At 38.9% G+C, this 15137-nt stretch overlaps 1 long non-coding RNA gene and 1 pseudogene across 1 annotated transcript; both read right to left on the bottom strand.

Moving 5' to 3' along the window:
* Positions 1-9173, bottom strand: part of LOC108718951 — a 37546-nt pseudogene extending 28373 nt beyond the window's left edge.
* On the bottom strand, positions 35-2127 carry LOC121394611. The gene is made up of 4 exons (XR_005961823.1): positions 1124-2127; positions 433-496; positions 211-344; positions 35-136 (listed from the first exon to the last, which is right to left on the bottom strand). It is a non-coding gene; the product is annotated as an uncharacterized LOC121394611 (long non-coding RNA).
* Positions 9174-15137: the final 5964 nt, after the last annotated feature.

Raw genomic sequence — 15137 nt, 5'->3', positions numbered from 1 at the left:
CGGGGCCCACCGGGTTTTTTCCCGGTATCCCGCCGGGCCAGTCCGACACTGGAGCCAAACAGCTGTCAGTTCATCACATCTGTCGCTTGTGTTGAGTCCAATTTAGTACTTCAGGAAAAGTTTGCACATGGAGAGGCTGCAAAGGCACACAAATAATATGGTAAGTTGTTAGCAATATCTTTTACAATTCCCTGAGTAATTCCTAAATACCTGAATAACGGAGTTTGAGGCGTGGCCAATCAGTCAGTGTCCATGTCTGTATCCTCTGTGGGCAAGTACCAAGATAATAAAGTAGAGTTTGACACACGTGAAGTATAACCATAACACAGTAGTAGGCCAGAAAGCTGAAATGACAAGTACAGATAATGGTTTCTCTTGAATATGTGTATACACATGTAAATTTGTTTGTCATCTCATCATTTTTCTGCTTACAGCATAAGATGTTACAGGAAAGCATTCACTGCTAGGGGCACGTCAGCACATCACCATCAGCAGGCTGTTCATTTGGAAGAAAAGTATAAAAAATTGTTTACTTTCCAGATATCCATTCCAAATAATTTCATTTCACATCAATCATATAAGGCCTAATAATCGAGATTGGTTATAAAGACCTGACATATAACACTCATGACAAGGCAAACATATTAAGGCCAAACAACTGACCTAGGAATTAATGGATTTCAGACATTATTGAGTTGATCTAGATCATGACATTACTAAACCTCATTACAGGGGAGCGCAGGAGTAGACGCATGCAGTTGTTTTCAATGGGGCTGTACAGATTGAGACATAACATGCTAAATTTTTGTTGTGTTTGTGGAGTACAGTCCCATTTCAAACAACTGAATGCGTCTACTCCTGTGCTACGCTGCGGCTAAACACATAAAAACAGAACGCAGGGGAGCGCAGCTTCAAATGCTCGTGTGAAAGAGGGCTAAAGGTTAAGCAAATTACCAGATTTACAGTGGAAAAACATGGTTTGAAAGGTAACTGACAAGATTGCAAACAATCACAAAAAATGCACTTAGGAATAGGGGCCCAAAAAAATATGTACCACTATTTGTCCCTTGAGAAGTCTTAACTAGTACAAATTAACTATTTTTGTGTGGTTTGTTCAACTTACAACTAAAAGTGGTCACGGATGAGCCTTTCATGCACTCTTCTTCCCTCTGGTTGGTTGTCCCTCTGTCTGCCAACATACCCCTCAATCTCAGGTTCCAGGTCATCATCAATGTCTGCAGGTAATCCATGCTCCCTTGCCACATTATGCAGCATGGCACAGACAGTGATGATTTGTGAAACCTTCTGGGGGGAATAAAGCAGAGCTCCCCCAGTGACTGAGAGGCATCGGAAGCGAGATTTGAGCACCCCAAAGAGGCGCTCAATGATATTATGTGTTTTCCGATGGGCACGATTGTACCTACGTTGGGCAGGTGTTTGGGCAAACCTCACAGGGGTCATCAACCAAGGCAGAAGGCCATATCCTGCGTCTCCTAAAAATGTAAACAAAAATATATTATAGTAATTGATTCCAGTTGTGTTGACTATTCCAATGCTGTAGTTATGGCCATTGTGTAGTAGAAAAATCTTTACAAACAGATCTACACACAAATTCTTGGCTGTTGGGGTACTTACTTTACCCCTTTTGTTAGCCAAACAACATTGGTGGCACAATAAAAGAGGCAATTCCCCCCCCCCCCAAATGTCAAAAATTGTGTGTGTGCAGATCCAATAATAAATCCTCCCCTTAACACATCTCACCTGTAAACTGAATCAGGTGCCAAGATTTAAAATCCCTAACAAAGTTAGCTGATTGAACTAAACTACAGGTCCCAAGATGCATAGTGCATCTATAGTAGCCAGACTGAAAATAGGGCAACATTTCTTGAAAATACATACATATCACCTTTAAAATAATATTTGAAGTGTCTTTGTATGAAATTGCAAATATAACTTACCCACAAGCCAGCCGTCTGGCATTTCTCCTCGGGTGAAGAGGCCATGGAGAGCTGACTGACGCAGGATAGTGGCATCATGGACACTTCCAGGAAAGCCAGATCTCACACTCATGATGCGCATGTTGGAATCACACACCACCTGCACATTGATGGAATGGGAGCGCTTACGATTTCGGTAGCGCTCCTGCTGATGGCGAGGTGGTGTGAGCGCAACATGAGTGCAATCAATGGCTCCTAGGCAATTTGGAAATTGGCCAATTAGGAAAAAATCCTGTTTTAATCTTATCCACTCTGCCTGAGTTGAGGGGAAGGAAATGAGCCTTCGCGAGTGCTGCAGTAGTGCCCTGAGCACTTGTGCTAACATCCTGCTAAAGGTGGGCTGGCTCATGCCAATGAGGCGTGAAGAAACCTGCTGGAAACTGCCAGTGCCCAGGAAATGCAAAACTGCAAGCAGCTTGCACATCCCAGGCACTGCCTGAGACCGTGCCGTCACAGGTTCAATGGCCTCACTGATGAGACCATAAACCTGCATTATGGCGGCACGACTCAGGCGGAACATCTTCACAACCTCATCATCAGACAGCTCGTCCAAACAAAGTACAGGTCTCCTGAAGTGACGAGGCTGCCTGATCCTAGCAGGGCCAAGGTGTTCCTGCTCCTCATCCTGCTCAAGGGCCTCAAAAATGGCGACTGCCAAAAATTCAATTTTTAACAAATTCTTAGTCAAATGGCATCTGGTGGGGGTTTTTTATAAGTAAGCCAGTGTTTCCCAGCATTCCATGCAGCTTTTAAACATTTAACCATTTAGTGAAGTGTAAGGATAGATAGGGCCAATTAATCTTTGATTAAAAAAAATAGAACTAAAAAATAATGTTTTAAGCCATTGATACTTGAAAATCTTAGGTTATATTCTGATAGATGCAAAAACAAACATGTTTCTGGTGTCAGTATTTATTTTAATGTAATTCACCAAACCTATAGTGCAGCCAGAACTAAAAAAAACAGTTTATAAAGTGATCCCCTAGGTGTCACTATACACCCACAACAGTGGAGAGCACCAGCAAAGAAAATAGAAGAAAATCGAATAGTCGAACGATTTTTTAACTCGACCATTCGATTATTTTTCCTCAACTATTCGATCATCTTCGAATGTCGAAGTCCAAAATCAACTTCGGTAGGTCAAAGATGGGGTACAAATAAAACTTCGGGTGAAGATTTGATAAATAAGGTATCCTTCGAGTCGAGTCGAATAGTCATATAGGCGAACTAATACATCCTTCGATAATCGTACTTGTCCACTTCGATTATCGAATTTGACTATTCACCTGATCGGAGGATTGCTTGACCGTTCGAATCGAACGTCGAAGTCGAAGTAAAAAAACAGTCGAGGATTAGTAAATCTGCCCCCTAGTTAAAAGCCTTTGTTTTAAAATACCTTTGGTATAACATTGTGAAAGTGCTCTCTTTATCAAAGGATTGATTGTCTGAGTGCATAGCAATTCTCTCAGGTATCCATCCAGTAAGTGCATGCAAGTCAATGTTCTGCAACACAAAATAGTTGGCTATGGTTAGCTCATTATTATGACAACAATAAAAGCTTTGCACAACTTAGATTACTAGTTTAGTTTACATAATAAGCACCTTTTTTTATACGTCGGCAAAATGAAATGAGACTCACAAAAGGAAACTTTGCCTCTCGGATAGGATTGTGCAGTACAGGTATGGGACCTGTTATCCAGAATGGTCAGGACCTGGATCTTGCTGTAATTTGGATCTGATTACCTTAAGTCTACTCATAGGCGGAGGGTGATTTTTTTGTTTGGAGAGGCTACATTTGACCATATACTGGCTAACTGAAAGGGAATCGGTCACCCTGAATTTCTTTTACCCCACCAAAGGGGTGGGCTAATAAAGCTTGCATGCCAGTTGGGTTAAACAGTAAGTTTTTTTTTCAAAATATATTGTGTATTGGATACAGTGGGTCCTGGCACATTATACTCAGTGGAAGACAGTGGCTCCTGGCACATTATACTCAGTGGAAGATAGTGGCTCCTGGCACATTATACTCAGTGGGAGACAGTGGGTCCTGGCACATTATACTCAGTGGAAGACAGTGGGTCCTGGCACATTATAGTCAGTGGGAGACAGTGGGGTCCTGGCACATTATACTCAGTGGAAGACAGTGGGTCCTGGCACATTATACTCAGTGGAAGACAGTGGGTCCTGGTACATTATAGTCAGTGGGAGACAGTGGGGTCCTGGCACATTATACTCAGCGGAAGATAGTGGGTCCTGGCACATTATACTCAGTGGAAGACAGTGGGTCCTGGTACATTATACTCAGTGGAGACAGTGGGTCCTGGCACATAATACTCAGTGGAAGACAGGGGGTCCTGGCACATTATACTCAGTGGGAGACAGTGGGTCCTGGCACATTATACTCAGTGGGAAATGAAATTCTAATTTACATATAAGAGCCTCAGAAAAAATGGTAGGTATAACACAGGGCTGTTTCCATGAAAACAACACTGAAAAAAGTCAGAAAAACTAGTATAAAGCAACAAGAAACTGAGCAAAAAAAATAACCTAAAAAAAACCTTTAATACTTATTCAAGCTGGTGGAGAAGCTGCTGTATATAGTACCTGTGAGTTGACTGAAAGCTGCAAACATGCCCAGCTGATGTTCCAATCCAACTGCTTCATATCAGTCTCCCTTCTGCCATGCTGCCTTCATTCAGTAAAGTTTTCCCAGCTATGCCTATTCTATACCTGGTGGGTACATTTCACTGTCTGTAAAGTCAGCTGTGCTCTGATTGGACAAGGTACAAACCACATATATCCAATCAGAGTGCAACTGATCTCTTCAGCATCGTGGTTTGGAGGCGGACCTAAGCAATCAGTCCGTGATTAAAGGAACAGTGCAGTTAGCAACGGAGCAACCTATCGTATCTAGGTTTGCAAAGTTAGGTTTAGCTGCACCCATAAAAGCCTGCATTTTGAACACTGTATGTGTGTTCTCATGTAACCCGACGAGACACAAACCAAGGACAAAAGTAGTCTTTGCTTTATTAGGCAGCATGTCCCTATGGACAATTTTGCTTATTTGATAATTTAGTATTTGGAAGTAACTTGCCATACAACTACCTCCATGCTGCAATATGTTCACTGCATAGCACAGATTTTGTGAATGTCCTTTGTTTTTGTTGCATTGTGTGATAAATTCTGTGTGCAGGTTAAGTCACATCAAATACTAAAGGTTAAAAATCTCATATTATTAGTAAAAGCTGTTACCTTGTGATGAGCTTCTTGTTGTAGCGCCTTTCATAAGCAGCACTGATGGCGAGTGAGGCCACAAATGAACAATCAGATACAATTGTCTGTTTGAAAGCAAGAAAAAAACATTTATAATTAGGAGATTTTGGTTACACCCTATGGTTATGCACATATACGTAATGTCTACATTAAAAATGCATTGTAAGAATCATTTGCTGAGTAATATGGTGGTTCCATACAAATAAAAATGTATATCAGGCCCTCTCCTAATCATATTCCAGTCTCTTATTCAAATCAGATTGCTAAAATTGCAAACTGAGTAAAAATCTGAATAAACCCAAAACCCCAAATAATAAAATATGAAAACCAACTGCAAATCATCTCAGAATATGACTCTCTACATCATACTTAAAGTTCATTTAATCTTTCAAACCTCTTGATCTCTCCCCCATGTTTTCTTAGCACAGTAATGCATATAGTGAAACATACATACAAATTAAAGGACCAATATCAGTTTGCAGGATTTTCTTTCTGCAGAGTTCCATGTATTTAAACTAACTGTAACAGGCATAAAGGGGGTTTTAACTACAACTATCTTCCACGGTGGCCAAGGTCAAAATGCTCTGTGAGCTATAGCCATAACTTTGTAATGAGTTTATCTATGCCAACATGACAGATCCCATTTAATGCTGAACTGACATTCAGAAACCACCTGAAACTAAAAATCAGTGGATGTTAACAACAAAACATGCTTTGGGCAGTGACCACACATATGTTTATACTTGTAGGGAAAAAAAACAAATTCATTCTTTTCATATTTATTTACCCTTAAAGGACCTTGCCTGAATGAGCTATCAATACAGAAATAAGATTCATAGAATCTTCGTAGAATCTATTCATAGAATACTTTCTCAGAGCAAAGGGTTTCTGATGATGTCATACAATTGTGTATCATATTGGAGTATTGACATAACTAGAATCTCATCCAACCGACCAAAAACTAAGGGTTTATAATCCTCAAAAAAAAACAACAAATTTCTTTGTGTGAGTGTCTACCAACATGAGAATCAATACAGTACTAAATGAATTGCAGTAACAGCATATTGTCTCTTAAAATGTAGCATAATCTATGGAAAATCAGTAACAAGGGTCTAACTAAATTACCTGCTTTATGCTGATACTTGACACAGTGTAAATCATAGTCGGATTGTTTGTAATATCGTCTGGCCTCACCCATCTAGAGAATAGGGCTTTCTGCTTGGGGGAGAGCGCCAACTTGCCCAACTTGTCTCTAATTAAAAAAAATGTCATTAAGTCAGTTGTTTATCAATTAATATTTTTACCAAATAACATTAAAAGCCTAAATAAGGCACACACTAAGAAATGGAATGTTTAGTGGACATTTTAAAGGGTTCACTGTGTGTCGGATTTTCTGCTTTCTGGAAAGCTTCCAACAAGGTATTCCTGTTATTTCAACTACTGTGCCTTAAATCTACTTAAAAAAATGCACATTTCCCTTTAGTTTAGAGGGATTAAACAAAATGGCTCTTATTTGTACATTAGAAATGCAAATTCTACAGCTAAAACTGCAATTTAGGTTAGAGTGTGTACCTGCTGAAAGAGTCTACCTTGAGGTGTTGGCAAGCTTAATAATCCTTTGGCCAAAAGTACTTTTAATGGTTTAGCGCTCATGTCTGTGTGGCCTTTCTACTGCAGGAGGTGGAGGGCAGGGCCTGTGGCAGGTTGGGTGGGACCCAGAACTGTTGTCATATAGGGCCCCGTGATTTCTGATAGTGGCCCTAAGCATTATTATTATTATTATTATCAATTGCCAACATATTCTGCAGTTCTGGAACATAATTATATATATTATTATGGCAGATATCACAGGGGTTACATATAGAATATATATATCATGAGAATATATAGGGAAATGTCCATGCCCTTTAAGGGTTCAGCTTTGGACCTGCCAAGCACCTGGGAACCAAGCCTTTTTTTTTTTTACTTTTTTGCTGGATTTGGCTGAATCCTGAATGCCTGGCTGACCAAAAATGTTTGTTATGGTTTTTTACAAAATGCACCAGTTAATTTTGCTTCTCCAGCACAATCATGTATTTCAAAAGAGCAAACCATTTTTTTAAATATGTAACCTGGAAATTTGCAGTGGTACTAGACATGTCCTTAGTTTCCCAGATGCCCTCAGCCATGTGACTTGCACTCTGATGAACTTCAGTCGCTCTTTACTGCTGCGCTGCAAGTTGGAGTGATATGACCCCTACTCCCTTTCCCCCCAGCAGTCTATTAACAGAACAATGTACTGGTAACAAGATAACAGCTCCCCACCACCTGCATTGGTAAAAATGCTCCTTAGTTGTGGATATGAGAATAGCACTCAATATTAAAACACCCAAGTCCAGCCATGACTTGTACAGTTACATTGAGTAGGAGAAACAATAGCTTATCTGAAAGCAGTCCCATTGTGAAATGCTGGCTCTTCCTGAAAGCACAGGATCAGGCACAATGACTATTGGTTTTATTGGTTCAAGAATATATTTTTAAATGGTAGAATTAATTATTTGTAACGTACAAAGTGTAATTTAGTGATAAAAAAACTGCACCATTAAAATCGTAACAGAATAATATAGAATTAAATCATTACCTCCTCACATGCTCGCATTCAAGACTTTGCAAGGGCTGCACCCCTCCTCTGGAACGCTCTCCCACGGTCTGTCCGACTTTCTCCCAACCTTTCTGCTTTCAAAAAATCTCTGAAAACGCACTTCTTTCGAGAAGCCTACCCTCACTCTGCTTAACTACCAAACGCAACACCACATACAATACCACATTTCTCACCCACTTAATTCGATCTTGCCCACTCCCACACCTTGTGTATTACTCCCTTCCCTTTAGACTGTATGCCTATGCATAGGGCCTTCCTCACCTTTTTATACCTGTATTGATTGCGATGTTTGTTACTCCATATATTCTATATATGTAATTCATGTGATGTAGTTGTATAATCACATTTACTTTACAGTGCTACGCAATATGTTGACGCTATTTAAATACATGTTAATAATAATAATAATAATAGAAATAATCGAAAAAACATTGAAATATTTATTCAATTGTAATAATTATCGTGCAGTGAAAGCATGCCTTCTGTTACTGATCTGTTACAGGTAACGACACAGTGATTGGGGTCCTTTGTGATGGCTCTATCTGGCTAGAGGAGGAAAACATGGACCTGTTAGGGAGTCCTAAAGGTGGCCATAGACATAACAATTCCGATCTTTCTTGGAAAAGATCTTTCCAAGAAAGTTCATTCGTTTCAATACACACGTGTAGAGCTGAATTTTCAGATATACAGGTAGAAACATTCATGCAACTCTCCCAAGTAACACCTGTTTCTTGGAGTTGCATGACACATTGGATAATCCTATCACAGTAACTACACAGAATCTACACCTCTGTGAATTTCAGACATCACCACTTACAATGTGCCATTGTGATTAGATCAGTGAAAGAGTTTATATGCCAAGGACTTTCCACACCAGTCAGTTGAACTGAAGAAGCTGCTTGGATGAGTAGTGAAACATCTTCAATAATTACTCAGCAAGTCCAGTTGTTTTTTGAATTACTTAAATTAGATATACCATGACCTGGATGAATGAAAATCTTCATAGTCAGACCCCCTCTAGTGTCCCCAGACTGAAAGCTATCAATAAAATGAATAATGCTTCTTTTTGATTTCCAAGCGAATAAAGATCAAATGACGCACCCAGTCCCATAAGGGAGTCCCCTTGTTTTGCTCAGTAAGAAAAAGCAATTGTTATCCAGTCTCTTTCACAACAGGTCAGAGGGTGACAGTAAGTTCAGTTTCTCTTCATTTCCATTACTGTTACACAGCACTTTGTCAATTGTATCTTTTAGCTGGTCCATGATAGGAATATGGCCAAAAAAGTTGTTGGTTTCTATGTCTTCCGATACTCAAGTGGTAAGTCATTCTGATTTGCTCCCATGCACAGGACCTGTAATAATAAGCACTTGTATTAAATCTGTATCTGCTTATACAGTAAAAACACATACCTTTATCAAAACATCCATTCTTGAAAGGAGAACTCCATTCAAAATATATTTGTTTCAAATCAATGTAACGCTAATTAGAAGGTACTCTCTGATACTTACAACCGTTCCCATTTACCCAACTTGAACATGGTCAATTGCAACTCCTGATAGAGCATGTGTTACATGGGGCCCCTTCTCTCAGATGGGCCCTCACTGTATTGGTGGAAGATGGGTTTTACCACAATGAATTATACACTCAGAACTTGATCTCACAATAACTCGAGTGCCAGTCATTCTTTCAACAAAATGTTAAACTTTATTTGCTGAATCTCATGGTCTTTTTGTTGATGCTGTTTAGATGATATAATAAACCTTCACTTGACCAAACAGTTTCTTTAATAAGATGAAAAGTATTATGATGAGATTTGTATGGAAAGATAAAATACCAATGGTATCATATATTAATTTAGTGGGGAAAAAGATAGAAGGAGGAGTTGGTTTTCCATGTCTCCATACATATTTTGAAGCAGTCCACTTATCGAGAATATTAAGATGGGCTATAGAAGAGAAGTCATCACCATGGATTAATGCTTAAAGTGGAGATAGGGGATTACAATTAGGATTTATTATGTGGTTGAATAAAATACAAGATTGGAAAATAAAGAGGAAATAACAGTAAAACCTACTCTAAAGTTAGGGAGAAGGAACATTAAATATCTTTACCTATCCCTCGGTCTTAATGCACATATGTGATAATCCAGACTTTGTACCAGGACAAGAAGATAGACTACTGCAATAATGGGAAGAAATGGAAGGTAAAATATTAAGACTAAGATATTTCCTAGATAAAGATAAGACAATTACTAAAGAAGCCCTAATACTTAAATATGGATCCCACCTAAGATCTGAGTGGACATTAAACCAGGTCAGGCACTTTATTCTGACATTAACATTTGATGACATTATGAAGCCTCTGACTTGGTTTGAGAGATGTGTAGATATAGGAGATAGGTTGCAACATAGTTTATCGAGAATTTATGGAGAATTAGTTAAAGGATCTGGTAATAAACTGAGTTTTTTTATAAAGTGGGAAGAAGAATTGAAACTATCTCTGTCGGACCAAGAGTTACATATTCAAAGCAAATGAAGAAATATCTAAAGATACAAAAATGCAAGTGCGGATATAAGTTACTATCAAGATGGTATTATACCCGAATAAGTTTCATAATATATATGGGTTGTCTGATGTATGTTGGAGATGCGGGAACTGTAAAGGAACATACACCCATTTCTGGTTTGAATGTGAAATAATTAGGCCATTCTAGAGGTATGTTCTGAACGTTCTCGAAAAAATGCCATGTATAGATGCAGCTCAAATTTTACTCCTATGTGATCCAATAAATAAAAGAATTATTACAGCCCGGTAACTAAACTGTTGATAGCAGAGGCAAGAAATATGATACCACGTAACTGGAAAATAAAAAAGCCAATTAATAAGGAAATGTGGATTAAGGAAATAAGAGTTATAGAAGAAATAATAGAGAAGTAAGATAATTAAACACCATAAATTATGGGACCGATGGATTTATTTTTTAAGTAAGGAAAGAATATACTTATGAAAGATATAAAATATGCTAGAAAAAGCAAGGATAAAAGGGAAAAGGATAATGAAATAGCTGTAGAAAAAAATGAACGGTAGTGGAAATTTATAATTTATGTGGTTTTTTTTTGGTCTTTTTTTTGCTGCTTTTTTTCCCCCCTTTGTTTATTTTTTATGTGTTGATTAATGCTGTAAAATGACACAATACAGTTTATGCTGTAGTATTTTGATTTCTTTTTTTAAATGGAAAAAAAATGATCAAATAAAGAATATGAAATAAACCTTCACTTGATATAACAAACCAGAGGTTATAGATAAACTAGTCCCCTTCACTAGCAGATGCTCACAGTGTGAATTACTCCAGAAATCTTCTGTTCCAGAGCCTAACTGCTTGAGTCCCTATATTGACAGGTGACACTACAGGGTACTTATGCTTCTGGCCTCCTTGGTGGAACCTCTGGCTGCTCTACGAACTTTCCCAATCCCAATTTTTCTAACTTTCACTCCTATAGAGTATATTACAACACTTTTCTGACACTATCTTCTACTACTAAGAACCACTACCACCTCCTTCATGTAAGAGGGGTCTAAAGAAGGTGAGCACATGATGACTTCTCTTTTTGAAGACTAGTTGAAACCTGACATCCCTGGCCAAACTATAGAACTCCCAGGAATATACCTTGACCCGGAATGGGAAACAGTACCCCGTACAGGACCAGCTATTAGCTGTCGTAACCTTTATGGGACTGCCAGAAATAAAGGTGAGCAAAACATTTATCCTCTTACATAATTTGTATTTCTTTTAGATAATAATCCACAAGAACCTAACCTAAAGGCACTGTTAGAATTCTGGATCTTTAGCTCATGAATCTGGTAGTCAAATGACGTATTTACACTTGCTTCCCATACAATGATTAGGAAATGCCTTCTAAAAGCCTTCTATTTTATATTCCTTACAGTAAATGTTCTATTTTAACCCTTCTTCCCCAGTTCTAAAACTGATTCAGCACACAGCAAGAATAAAGGCAAGATACAGAACATGCAAAGTCCTGAATCAGAAAATAAGCAAATGAATAATGAAATATACAAAATCAAAAAAGCAAAATGTTATTAAAAGACGATCTCTTACCAGGGTAAGCCCAGCCCATAGGCTGGCCTATGAGTAAGTGCCCACCTCAGGCACGAAATGCATCAGGCTTACACATGTCCTAACAAAGATTTTTTTACTTTCATAAAACATCTTTGGCTACTGCTTTACTACAAGATGACCTCTTACTACATTTGAATGCTCTGAACTTTACACTGCATCAGTCAAATGAATTCAATGATACATTCATAATTATCCTGTATAAAATCCCTCTTGTGGGTTGTGGCTGTGTACTGCCTTTTCATGTAGGGCAATCGGGGCATTCTACAAGGAGTATAACTACTAAAGAGTGAGTTTTTGCCTCTTCGAACATCAAAGTTCACCTTCATCAGAGATTTTCACAACAGATTTCATATTTACTAAAAATTGTAAGTGCTGTGAGAGAAAATGGCACATTTTTTATAAATTATCTGTAGAGATTAGAGAGGATGCTCTGCGCATGCTTGTGCCCTTGCTGGGAGAATTCTCTGTTACAGAGGAAAGGGACTGACTCCTTCATGCAGTTTATCTGAAGTGATTGCTGGGGATGCTGTAGAATCGTACCGTAAGTTTTAGCATAGGCTTTAATTGTACCCTCGCTTCTAATATCATGTTGCTACAAACCTTTCCTTGTCCTTTAACCATAGTGGAAGCCTCACATTGTTTGCAGTTCAACAACAACAAAGGGGCCCAAACTGAGAGCCCGTTAGACTGTAATTTGGGATGGATGCATGTTTGTTGCTAAAGATTTTTCTGGAACTATAGGAGGATCCCAATGCTACATGAATCAATGTTAAACCTTTTTATGAACTAAAGGGGCCCTGCCTGAGGGGCTGGTTCAGATGAGATTTGGGAGTATCACTGGGTGTCTCTAAAACAATTGCAGGGTGACGGTTTCCTTTAATGATTCTATGCAAGGTAACCTTGTTCAGTGTCAAAACTAGATGATGCGGAAGCCCACAACTAATTCATTTCAGGGGCTCCAACACACCCAGAGGTTGACCTGTTTTACAAATATATGTTGAAATTTCTCATTAATTAGGGCCTCATGGGGCCCCCTGCAGCCGCAGGATCTGCTTCCTCTGTAGTTTAACCCCTGACTTTGTCATAAGCTTACATGGCCCAGTCTAGGTGCCATCTAGGGTGCAATTTGGGTGCTATTCTTGTATTCATCATGTGCTTAAATATACACTTTATTTATTTTTCAGATCATACTTTTCTATGAATGTGGATCCAATTCACGGAACATGGATTGTATTTGTGTACAACAGTGGAAATGTATACCGTTTTTTCCCTTTGAATACTAATTGAGGCCCCACGTTCTGAATTGTATTTACATATGCTTTTGTTCACTGTTACCGACACTCACATTAGCTTTGGCAAACATACTGATATAGTCCCACAATTAATAATGTAATAAAGCAGGCAAGTTTATTATATATATATAATACACAAATGCCATGAATATCCTGTAAATTATATCCTTATAAACGGTGAGTTCTGATGTCATCAGTTATAAACGGTGAGTTCTGATGTCATTTCTGTCACATGACTCATTGAAATTTGTGTATTATAATAAATAAAGTACCCCCAGTTGCAAAATATGAGGATATTAGAAGTTACCTCGGAGTTCCATGACCTGTATAAAAACACTCGGCCTTCGGCCTCGTGTTTTTATATGGTCATGAAACTCCTCGGTAACTTATAATATCCTTATATTTTACAAGAGGGGGTACTTTATTCACTATATATCTAGCGTCAACATATTCTGCAGTGTTTTTCAGAGATTAAACATTATTCACATCAGTTTCTGCCCCATTGACTGTTATAACCCGAGGTCCCTATCCCAGTGCAGGTTTACAAGAGCCACTTTACAAGGTCACCAAACGAGCGGATCTTAACCGAATATAACCACCAAAGGAATCGGGATAACCTGTACAAAATTGTACAGAACGTATTTAAGCCCATGTGATTTTTTCACAGCAGCTATTTATACACAAACTACATTGGAGTCTAAAGTTTTCACAGCACCTTTTTCTGCTGCAACTTTTGTCGTGACATCTTTTTGATACATTGCTCAATCTTTAAAGTTTTGCACTGCCATAATTTTGCCCTGCCTGTCAAAACTTCTACTTAACTTTTAATAAATTGCAGAGGCTGTAGCAAATTTTTATCTGTCACATAATAACTTACTATAAATTTTAAAGTTCATCAAAAAAATGTCCTTATAAAGGAACAACACTGTTATGAAAGGAATGAGTGATGTTTGGGTCAGCCTGGGAACTTTAGACATGATTCAGACAACCAATTGGTCACTAGCTGAATTCTCCACCACCCAGTCACTCCCACAACCTCAATAGTCCATGCCAAATCGCACATGTGGGGGCTGGTGGTTGTTTATTTACTCACATTCACCTTCAGAGAAGGTACAAGGTGGGGCAGGCATACAAATCAGTGCTGCATGTCCGGCCGGGTTGGTCACACAAATGACTAAAGGAATAGAACAACTATCAATGGCCACTAGATGTCAATATAACACATCTAATATGTATTCGTAATCCATGTGTTGTTAGGGCTCTCACAGACGAGCGTTTTTAGCTGTGCTCCCCTGCTGCTGAATGCATGAAACCGGAACGCATGAAAAATGCAACATGCTGCGTCCCAACCTGTGTTCGGCGCTTACATGCGTCTGTGTGAGTACAGCCCCATTGAAAAAAATTCAGTGCGTCTACTCCTGCCTCCCCTGCAGTTGAACGCATGAAACTGGAACGCTGTGGAGCGCAGCTAAAAACCCTCTTCTGTAAGAGCCCTTAGGTCAAATATGCATTCAATTCTGTATTTGAGTTAGGGATGCACCGAATCCAGGATTCGGTTTGGGATTCGGCCAGGATCCGGCCTTTTTCAGCAGGATTCGGTCGAATCCTTCTGCCTGGCTGAACCGAATCAAAATCCTAATTTGCATATGCAAAATACAACATATGCCGAATCAAAATCCTAATTTGCATATGCAAATTACAGCAAATTTTCCAGGGAGGTTGCAAAGTTATCAACCAAAAACAACCTGTTTTTTACTAAGATGAAGCCTGTATACTAGGTACCAAGTTTGCAGGAA

This window comes from Xenopus laevis, chromosome 6L, assembly GCF_017654675.1.
Source record: "Xenopus laevis strain J_2021 chromosome 6L, Xenopus_laevis_v10.1, whole genome shotgun sequence".
Lineage (NCBI taxonomy): Eukaryota > Metazoa > Chordata > Amphibia > Anura > Pipidae > Xenopus > Xenopus laevis.
The sequence above is the reverse complement of the archived record's forward strand: the minus strand, read 5'-3'. Positions and strand labels throughout refer to the sequence as shown.